Here is an 11,951-nt window from a genome sequence, read left to right as displayed (position 1 = left end):
GGAGTTCAGTTTAATTCAGTTTGATTTTAGGTAACTGTCTTGAGTTTTTATGAATCCAAATTCATATTTTAAGTTTGGATACTATAAGAAGCCAAAGGTGTATTATATATCAACCAGAACAGACGAAGTTCAGACCAGCAGTGACTGTGATTGTCAGGTTTCTGCTGAAAATACAATATATCAACAATAATGGAAATTCAAGTTTCTACAGAAAAAGGAAATTTATAAGAAATCAGGCCCCACTTACCACTTCATAGCTTGTCTTCATTTGAGTACATGTGTATGTCTATGTGTGTGTTTCTTTATGGGCACGTCCTTTTCCTGGCCAAACATTTGCCTCTTCTCTAATTTATTTCCTCCTTTATCATTTCTTTCCCTTTCCTCTTTTAAATATATCTTAAGGTCTTCTTCAGCAAGTCCAGGCCATCTGTCCTCACCATACTAAATAAGCATTCGTGGACACATGGCTGCCTCCTCCAGACTGACAAAGGCTCTTTAGCATAGCTGAGAGAGATGACCCAACAGCAGTGGTAAAGAGGCCTAAAAATATTTAAAGTACAAAAAAAAAAAAAAAAATAGCAAGACCCACCAACTTTCTCTTTACTTGACTCCCCCTTTTTTCTTAAGTTTATTTTATGTTTTACCATTGGAATCTGCCCTAACAGAATTCATTTGCATAATTGCCTGCCAAATTAGATGTAAGCTTATTTTTAAAGTTAAAGAATTCTTATATCAGAGAAGAGAAATTAATAAAAAAAATTTTTTAAAAAAACAACCTTTAACTTCCTTTTAAACCATGGTTGCGTATATTCCCCTGTAGTATAACTGGCAAACATTTAAAAGACAGAAAGGTAATTATGTGTAAGAAGCACCCCTGAAATTTCCACTTCTATAGTAGATATGAGGGGATTGGTAGATATATATTTTTAACAGTTTAATAAGAATGCACTCAATGAGCAGATATGCTTTCAAATGACGTACATAAATTGTAAGACATAATGGGACACAGAGTTTTTAAAAAGAATATTCAATAGATTAAAATTTTACGTAAAAGACTGACTCTCTTTCTTTTCCAGTTGACCAGTCCTTGATTTTTTGCACGCTCTATAGAAAATTGACTTGTTTTATTCCCAATGAATACTATCTTCTTACATAAGTTTGTTAGTTTATTAAAGCATTTTATCTAATGAAAAATATTTTAATTGGATGTAAATTATCACTTTATTTTTTCACAACAGATGCTGTGTGAATTACACGAACTTATATGAATTTCTGAGCTACTCATAAGTATTCAGAAAACTGCTAAAACCTGTTAACTGAATAGAAGATAAGACATTCCTATCCTCTTTATGGACTAAACCTTGCTTATGTAAAATGCATTAGGCATTTTTTTCCCTGAAACTTAAGAAATTATGTATAAGCCAGTGTTTCTTCATTCTTACACCTGTACTATATATACTTCCACCTATCCTAAGTATAGCCCAAAATGGTATCTTCTAGAACTAAAGTTACAAAATGGCTGAACACGACCTGTCATGTACTTCATGTTAAAGAAAAAACTTTGCTCCACGTTGCTGTTATCTATATAGACCATCATAAATCTTTTCTTAGAGTGTTTTTGGCTTACTTCCAGTTATTACTAGTTAATTTGCTGGAAAAAATCTGTTTCTTTAAAAAAGTCTACAGTAAAAAGATTTTAGCAAAATGTATTTTTATAATTTCTATAAAGAAAAGAATATTTTTTAGATGGTCCTTAAATTACGATGGCACAAACAATAAGACATCCTTTTGATGCAACAAAACAGAAGTTAGGCAGAAAAATTATCATCTCATCTCTTTGAAACACAAGCCAGGATTTTTAGTTTTACAAACCCTCTTTGAAAAATCTTGGTATACGTGCTATTAGAACTGGTCTTATGAGAGCGTGTGTGTGTGTGTGTGTGTGTGTGTGTGTGTGTGTGTGTGTGTGTGTGTGTGTGTAGTGGGTAGAAGCAACGAGGTGGGAAAGAAGGAACTGAATTTGGTGATAAATTTCATTAAGCAGTAGGTGTTCATCAGTGTGTGTCTTACAATGTTCAGTGTTTTTTATAGAATGTTTTCCCCCTTCAAAAAAAATCTAGTGGGTGTTCAGTGGGTTCTTTTGTTGTTCAGTCTGTTAATTAGAATTTTGCAACAAGTCTTAAATGAGGAACAAAGTATGGTAGAAAGGTCTTACTTTAAAATTTAGAAAATGTGAATGCCAAAATCAAAGTCAGAATTATAAACATGAGTGGAAAAATACCAAAGGATTTTATACGTTTGAAAAGAAAAAGCACAGCACCCTCTGAGAAATATAAAGCTAGAATTAGAGATGTGTTCGGGAACTGATTTGGGAAGAAAGCAGGATCAAGCAAGCAGAACTCTGTACAGATAGTAGATAAAATGCCCATACATTTACAGTTTCGTTTTGGCTGACAGGGGGAGAGCAAATTATAGTTCTAACTCAGAGTTTTCCAAATCCTGGATAAATGGGTAGAAATCAAGGAACTGCTTCATCTATACCAAACCTTTGTGTTTTTTTAATAGAAGAAAAGAAGTTGGGAAGAAAGACCAGGGAGTAGAAACTTCTGGCTCTGAGGGCCAGTCCAACCCTCCCTAATATGACTTAAGATGCAAGCTACAAGTGTAAGGCATTTCTTGTACATTTGTGGGCCCCATTAATGAATTTTTCTTCCATAATTCTTTTCAGTTTATTGTGTCAAATTCTTATGAATATCAATGGATAAAGAATTTGAACCATACATCTTCTGTATGTTTTAAGTTTTATACAAGAAAAATAATTGGCTGAGAACTTACAGATAGTCCAATTGAAAATAAGCCCCAAATTAGTGAAGGAGCAATTGCATTCTGTGGGAAGCAACATAGAATAATGGAATAATACAGACATTAAATCACAAGACCTAAATCATAAATTCTTACTCCACCTCTTACTAGGTATATGCCCCTTATCAAATTACCCACTTCTCTGAGCCTCAGCCTCCTCTTCTGTAATCAGGGGATAGTAATAGCTTCATCATGGACTGATTATGAATACTAAACATGATAATATATGTAAAGTGTCCAAAAGAGGTTTGGGGCCATAGTGGGTGCTCTGAAAATGTAAAGTCCCCAACCTCTACCTCCCTCAACCTGGACTATGTAATGGTACATGATCAGTTTAATCACCAAAAAAAATGATTGCTTAAGAATTTTCTGGAACTATCAGATACTTTTAGTATTGAAGTCAACAGTCTTCTTAATAAAGACTATGATCAATGTAAAGTGGATTTTCATATTTTAAAGATGTATGTGGGTAACTCTAGTAGGGGAGTTTTCTTTAAAAAAAATCCCCTATTGAAAGCCATGACTATCTTGAGTTCTAATAAGGTATCAAAACTACTATTTCAGTAACAAATTCCCCTTAATTCATGTATCCTATTCCATGGATTTACAGAGAGAACAGTATGAATATGGAATATAAGCTATTCATATAATACTTAGAATTTTGATATTGTCACAGTTGAATAAATTTTATAAATATACAGATTTGGGTAAAAGGGGGATTATTATTATTTTACAAAATGATCACTGAGCTTCTCTCAATATTTGGCAATGAAAAATGAATTCAAATTATTTTAAATTTAGATACTTGTGTTAAGTATTGTGATAAATTAATAAATCATCGAAATAAAGCAATTTTGAAATTAATACATATATTTAATTTGGGGAAATATGAATTTATTTCTAACCAGTTATTTTAAACTGTTTTTTAACTTTTTTTAAAAAAGTGAAATTAATGTATCTGTTACCTTTAAAAATCTCTTTTAAAGACTCTATACATTGGTACATAAAACGTAGATGGAGCTGACAACTAGTAAATCTTATGCAAAACCACTACTCTATAGAAAAATTGATATTCTGCAAATGAGAAAAATAACCTTTCTGAAAAAATTATACCATACCATAATGCTTCATAAAATTTTAAAATTTCTTTTCTGTGGCTTGAGAAAAGGAATTTACTTCTAGTCAGTAATATAAAGAATATACTTTGCCACTATTTAGATTTTTCTGGAAGTCATTTTGTCCTTCCAACAAGTAAGTCTATAAGTGTGGAGTTTATTGTAGTAATTCTGGAGAAAGAGTGTGAACAAATATAATGGTGTTATTTGTCATAACTTAAAAATTGATAAATGTCCATTTTTAGCTGATTACAATGTCTTCTCTTTTACTTTAAACACATGAACATGTATGTATGCACACATAGGCACACACACGTGCACACACACACACACACACACACACACACACACACTCCCTTTTTATGCATTTAACTCTGCTCAAAGAAATACTACTGAAGCTACTTTTCCAGGCTGATCTCAGAAATCAACAGAGAAACATAGTAGAGTTGCTTTAACATTACTTGTGTTCTATTTTACCTGTATTACAAGGGGTTCAAATATTTTTGGAGCCTAGAAAAACCTAGTGGAATTGACATCACTTCACAAAGATTCCATAAGGCCAACATCTAACTTTGCTTTCCACTAACAGCAGAAACAGTTTAAATTACTGTGGAAACAGAAGCACAGATACTTTGCCAGAATCTGTTCTATAAAGTAATAGTAATTACTTTCTCTTGTTGTCAGACAGGAGAATACCACATAAGTAAAGGAGAGAGAAAGTTGCTGTAAGGGAAAAGGATAGAGTGTGAAGTATACAAAGAAAAAGGCTAATTCAAGGGAAAATAAAAGGGGTCTCCCTGACAAGGAATATTTTTTCATAAAACTTTGGCTTTTTTACAAGATAAGTTAAAGAAATTGTTTCTGGCTAGTTCAAGTAGTAAAACAGTTCATTTGGATTGGTCTAAGTGTGCATTTGAGTTTCTGTCTAGAGAACATAGTTTGACCATAAACCCATGATTTTGCACTTGTCTCTAGCCAGGACAGAAACAGTCTATCTCATTTTGGTGAAGAGGTTTGAAGCATTCTTCATTATAACCTCTGATTCTACAAAAAGATAAAGAACGGTGTTCTTTTTTTAACATGTGTGTTTATTTTTTTTAATTGAAACTTAAATTTGCATAATGTTATATGTCAAACATATTTCCATAAAGAATGGTCTTCTTTGAATTTCTCCAAATCACACTGTGAGGGTGACCAGGACAGTGTAGTTTATACGGAGATAAAAGCTCCCAAATGCAGTAGATTAGCATAACAATAGTGTACTTCTTGCTAGTATTACGTGTTCATCACAGGACAACTGGGAACTCTGTTCTACATCTTCTCACTCCAGGCAAATGATGCTTCTACCATCGGGAAAGTTGCTGGTTGCCCTGGCAGGAGAAGGGAACAACAGCAAATTGAACTTTTCTTTTAAAGGATCCATCTTGAAATGACACCTGTCACTTCTTCTCACATTTCATTAACCAAAGCAAGTCATAAGGACATAAATGTGTTTCATGTCATGAGGACAGGGAAATGCAATTTTGCCATGTGACCAAGAGAAGAGTTACGAGTGACCAATCACACGAGACAAACCAACCAGTGAGAAGGCTGAATGATTAATTTTGTCTATTTTAATTGTTGTTTATAATCCCTTTCATTGTAATAATTATGGGAAAACTACATTGATTAATGTGGTCACAATTAACGAGGAATTTATCCTTTATAGTTTTGTTTCAGACAAAAAAATAGTTTCCTATGTATCCATTTCCCTGAAATGGTTTTTCCACAAAAGAACAGCTGCTGGAAAATTATTGGACTTGTAAAAACTTAACTATTACAATAAGTAACCTAGAGTCTCAGTACATGAGTCTCAGTATACACAGTATAACAGTGCTATGGACATCATTTTTTCAGTTTATTTTGTAAGCTCTTTTCTGTCTCTCTGTGTGGAAAGTCAGGGCTCCTGCTTTATCCAAAAATGTCCTTGGACATCGCCATTATGGCTCCAATTGTTACTGCTGTGATGTTGCCAAGGCAGCCAAAATATAGACCTGGGTTCAAAGTAGTAACTGGGTGTGTAAGAGGGTAGTCACTTCCACTCTCATGAATACAGCTGCTCTGAATGTGACAAATACCATTATCATCATGGGTCTTGTTACGTCAAACCACAAGGTGCTATCTGAACAAATGCTTGGTTTTAACTGTCAGATTCTTGGATGTGTCACATTTTTCTTTGGATCTTTGGGTTATTGTAACAGCTGTTTGTAAACATTGTAAAGCCCACATTAGGTACAGAATTGGTAAGAAAATTTTGACCCGAATGTCTGCCCTCTGAACCATCATAAGGAATGCAGCATGTCTGCTGACACTTAAAGCAGTAGATTTAAATAGCGACCAGGATCAACTTCCAGCTGAATAAGTCAATAAGCATTTTCAGTTTCTGGCTCCCTCTGGGTCAGTTTTCTTTCACTGGCTGGGCTGAGAAAGTCCAAGGGTGTTCAGACCTTAAATGACAAAAGGGTAGCAAATAGGTATTTCCAACAAGCTTTTGTCTTGGCAGTATTTTTCACTGAGTCTAATATATCCCCTTCGATAGTTAAAAGTTACCGGTGCTTGTTGAATAGCAGTCTTTTTCTTTGGAAACAGGGACATGGGCAGCTTTAGAATTTGTCATGCTCTGATCTCTTTCATTCTGAAAATACCCCATGCTATTTTACGTAGTGGTAATGAGTTAGATATTTCTAGTGCTTGCCTGGGTAAGCAGTCATGAGGGCTGTTGTAATAAATAAATAGTAAGAGCACACTGCTCTGATAATAGCAACTTTCATTGAAGGATGTGAATGTGCCTTGCAGAAGAGTGATACAGAATCCTTAGAAAGGCTTTTATTAGCAGAAATGTAATACAACAATTTTAAGTGGAGCAGTAAGCCAGAATGGAGAAAGCATCTCTGACATTGTGCTTCTAGTATCAGTTGTAATTTTGGACACCCAGGCTCTCAACCCAAGCAGTTGAGAAGCAAAGGAAAATTCCCCTACAGAAATGCACTTATAGCACATTGACTATTATGAGAAATCTTGACCTTAGGATTTTTGGATTTTGAAGACAGCACATATCCACCAACAAATTGTATCAGACAGTCACCTATGGAAGAATTCAACTGCTATATCCAGTTGGAATTTTACTTAGGATTAAAAATAAGATTCTTACAATAATAGTCATCCATCCATCTATTCTTCACAGGATAATTAGATACGTTATAGCTATGACCCCAAAAGTTCAAGACGTTTCCATCAAGCTTGCTTAATTACAGTAAACTATCCATATAGGTATATATACTTTTATTACATATGTACATATACAAAGGGTTATAACAACAGAGATACTTTATAATTTCTAAAATAAGTATGTTCTTAAATAAAATGAAACTTCTTTAAAAAAAAATTGGATCATAATTAAAGTTAGGATTAAATACATAACCACCAGGGTAAGGTAACTTAGGTGCATGCTGGGTGACAGGACAAGTCAAACTGGATTTAAGTTCACTATGGATAATTGAGAATTGACTGAATGTGAGTTGTATGATTTCATTTTAAAGTGAAGGTGAGTCCATGATGTTTGGACAAATTGAGATTTGTTCTAAACTCAACACACACACACACACGGAGAATCTCAAACTGAAACTGGCGAAGTTGTGTTCTGCTGTTTTATATTGTGATGCTGTTTGTGAGATTTCTCACTTTGTTCACATGCTGCTTTGAAATAAAGATGGCGGTTTCATTAGGGCACATGTCCTATATTTCTTTGTGAAATCAAAATTGGAAATGGAGGCTAGGAATAGTGCCCGAGATCTCTTATGTATGTTTTGTCATGAGAATTATTCTTTGTCAAGGCTGGTCCTATATAATGGGGGGAAAAGTGTATTTCTGCTCTATTGCTCTCTGCATCTCTTTGTATTATTCTAGTATATTTTTTTAGATTTTATTCCCCCTTCAAAGCTCCTAGGAGCCCACAGTTTAGTGCCCCAGAAATAATAGGGTTTATAGAAAGTGCTGATCTATAGATTTTACTCACTTTCATCTATTGTTACAAGTTTACTAGACTAGAGCTCTAAGTGCTATGGACTATAGTGTATTAAGGATATCAATATGCTACACATCCTCTATATCATGCAAGCAAATATCCATCCTATCAATGGATTTTGTTCATAGAATTTTCTACAGAAATAATGTTACAAATGGTCATTATGTTTCTAAGTTCACAGGAAACAGATAAAAACAAATCTTGAACTTGTATGTTACATTTAGTATGTGTGCTCCCCTCCTAGGTGCCCCATCTCCTGGTCAGAAATGTCAGTCTTCTAAAAAGGTTGATCTCAGCTTTGTTAATAGAAAATTATCTGAGAGTACCAATTTCCACTAATTCATGAAAGTGTGAATGACCGTTAATCCTTTAAATTCCCAAAGGTTGAGTAGAGTAATTGTTACCCAAATAAATAATGAATTTGTAGAATCTTAATACAAGATAATAAACTGAAGTAAAAAACGTTCAGATAGTATGTTAAGGATGTACTTTTCAGCCAGCACGTGGGCAGATCATATCAGCGTAGACTTGTTTCTGGATCTTTTTGTCTATAATGCTCACTATTTGGGTACCATTTTTATTTTTAACTTTTTGCACCAGAGAATCTCTAAAAAGTCCCATTCGTCTTCATTGTAGTTCGCATTTCAGCAGCTGCAAGGCACTGGTGTGTGGGAAAAGTGTGGCAGGAAAGAAGGTATTGTGTACCTTGATTTGGGGTAAATCAGAAACCCTGGGTATTTGCATTCAACTAGGGACTTTCTGGAGATAGTGCCTTAACTGGAACTGTGAGACATTCAGGCTTTGTGGAAGGCAGTTGAGAAAATATTGAAGTCCCTCAAATCATACCATTTGGGTGGCCTTTTCTACCCTTTATTTGTAACTCAAATATTCATTTTTATAATTTCTAAGTGAAATGGATGAAGTTTGTAAATCATAAGCCTGGCTTTCATAGCCATAGTCCTAGCACTCATTAATCCTGTGTTCTGGGGAAAATCACTTCATCTCTTTGGATCTCAGTTCTCTCATGAGCCAAATGGCATCGTGATACTAGCTGTGCTCTATGCTGGTGGAGACATGACAGACTATTAGATGCTAACATGCTTAGACAGCGTTAGGAACATTATGCAAATTTAACATGTTTTAATAAAACTAGGAAAAGGACCAAAACGCAGCATTAAATATTTTTCTCTAACTCAGTATTAGAACTAATTTCTTATAGAAATCAAGGTCAAGATTTAGTGAAGTCAATATATCACTACTTTCTTAAACTGAAAATAAGATGCAGTTTCACATTTTATAAAGTAATTGTTGGGAAACCTTTATGCAGCTGCTTGCTTTCCACCTTTCAGAATGCCAGAGAATGCAATGTACTTCTCAGGATCCTTCAACACTCAAGACAAAAGTTTTTTCTCCCTTTTATGGTCTGTGTCTTTTTCTTTTATACTTGGGGTACCAGTCTTATTCTAGGTAAAGATTCAAAGATATTTGAGCATACGTGATAAACTAAACTAAAATTAAACTAAAACTGAACTAAAATTAAAAATACGGTCTTAATTTTATATCAGACGAAGCACTTATTAGAGTGCTTGGTTTTATTTTGGAGCCCAAGAAACAGCCTTTGGTAACTTCAAGATGTAGGTAAGGAAATATTTCGAGGATTGGGTCCTGTGTAAAACAGATTGAAATGGAGACAGGAAAGAGTAAAGATTTCTGTATCATTGTCACCGAGGTCCGTTTATACCCGCCGTCCATGAAGCATTAGGAAATACAAGCCACAGTGCCATTAACTCAACTAGACATTTCTACTTTACCCAAAGAGATGGTATGGTGCAAAACCAAACACTGTATGACTAGTTTCTATAGATTGCAATTGCACAGACTTGGGTCTATGACATGTGTCATATTATATGCCTAATGGATAGCTCCATTTGATAAAAATCTGAATTAATTACAGTTTTCAATACTCATGCTCCAAAATATCTCACAATGGATAATATTATTTCTAAAATGTAAAGCATGATGTTTCCACCAATTAGAAGCAGATTTTTAAATATGTATTTATAATGTATGTTCAATATATTACATATATTGATATACACATGTGGAAATACACATAAGCATATTCATATATAATTAATAATCTCAAACCTCAATATTATTCTATCACAAAGTCAGTTTTCTCCTGGATTTATGTTAATTTTGTATTTTTAAATTATTCTTATTCTCTTTATCTATGAAGAGTTCTGGTAACTCTATAAAATATCCAGAAATTTAATACACACTGACTTATTGGACATTAAAGTGACTTGAGTGCCAAAACCCAATACTTGGGAATGTAGCAGACCTAAGGCCACCTTTGAATCAGTGCATTGTTCATAGCGTCAGCAGAAAGCAAACTGGACAAGGTGGGTTCCATTATGTCCCTTGCTAAGTAATTCAGCCCCGGGAGTCACAGAAGAATCCACTGACTTCCAAAATGAAAATAATGGAGGTGAAAGAGTAAGTCAGAAATCTGGGTGTCCTCCTGACTCTCCATCACCCACACTTCTAATCAACAACACCAAGTCTGTCTCTTAAACTCCTTTTATATTCATGAGTTTTCTTTAGCACACCCCCTCCAGTCACCATTATTTCTCCCCTGAATCACTGAAACAGTTTCTTAAACAGTTTCTTATCATCTAGCGCCCCTGAAATTAATTTTCCACATTGCAGTAAATATAATCATCCAAAAATTCAAATAATATCAAATCTCTCCCCTACCGAAAAGTCTCATATACTGCTTCCCTGAACCCTAGGGATAAATGGATCAGTTTGTATTATTTGTTCATATTCTACCTTGTCTTTCGTGTGGCTAGTTTTCTTCAACTACCTCAAGATTCTTGGATGTGTAGTCACACTTGTGAATGATGGACTATATTGAATAGTCAAGGTAGCTCGCATGTATACTGTTTGCTCTCGTTTAGGACTCTTTCCCCATGAGGCCTCTAAGCTGAGTGATAAGGCTGACTGAAGCTTCTATATAAGTTGAGAAGTCAGGGGGATATTTTGACAACCAGTCTCTTTGAAGTACCCCTGGGAAAAAAGCAGGTTTCAGAACAGGAACCTCCTTCAGGCCTGGTACATTACACTACCAAAAGGAAGTGCTCTTCTGCCTGTCATCTTACACCTATATTTCCTGTGTCTGTGTGCAACCTAGAGTTAGGCTGAGGTCTGTTCTACTTCTGTCTTAGACCCCAGCATCTTCAGAAGATAACTTTCTTAGGAACATCATCCATATGTTCACCTGATTTTGAGAATAACTCTTGGCTTCAGCCACAGAGAATAAGCATTTGCTGCCAAGCCATAGCTCTATTTACATCTGTGTTGGGGGAAGAGCTCAACTTTCCCAGTTGTTTGGAAAGTAGACTCCTAAATAATGACCGAGGATTGCCCCCTGGCTTATCTGTATTTGTTGATTCACCTTGAAGATCTCTGGTGACTTTTATTAAATTTAATCTTTCATTTCCCTACCAATCACATATCATTTATTTTCTGTCCTCCCAGAATTTTTATAAAATTTTGATTCATTGATGATTCATTTCTTGTTTTCCAGAGTGTCATGGTGTCATTCATTTTAATTTATCAATTCTATTAATTCAAGGAGACTTCGAGAGAAAGAAAATACAGACAGATATGAGTTTTCAGTTATCACATTTTTTAAGTCAACTGAAGTTATAGTAATTAATAGGAATTAGCTAAATTCTATACATTTTTGAACTCTACTAACGACTAGGAGTTTATTGATAAATGACTCAGTGAAGATTTGAAAACTATCATAATCTACCCATAGGAATTAATTATTTTAAGGGATACAAGATGGTTTAAAAAAAGAAGAAACCAGAAATATCAAATGTGTGGGGTCTTTCTTTTCA

Source organism: Grampus griseus (genome assembly GCF_964374135.1).
Source record: "Grampus griseus genome assembly, chromosome: 3".
Lineage (NCBI taxonomy): Eukaryota > Metazoa > Chordata > Mammalia > Artiodactyla > Delphinidae > Grampus > Grampus griseus.
This window is presented reverse-complemented; position numbering follows the sequence as displayed.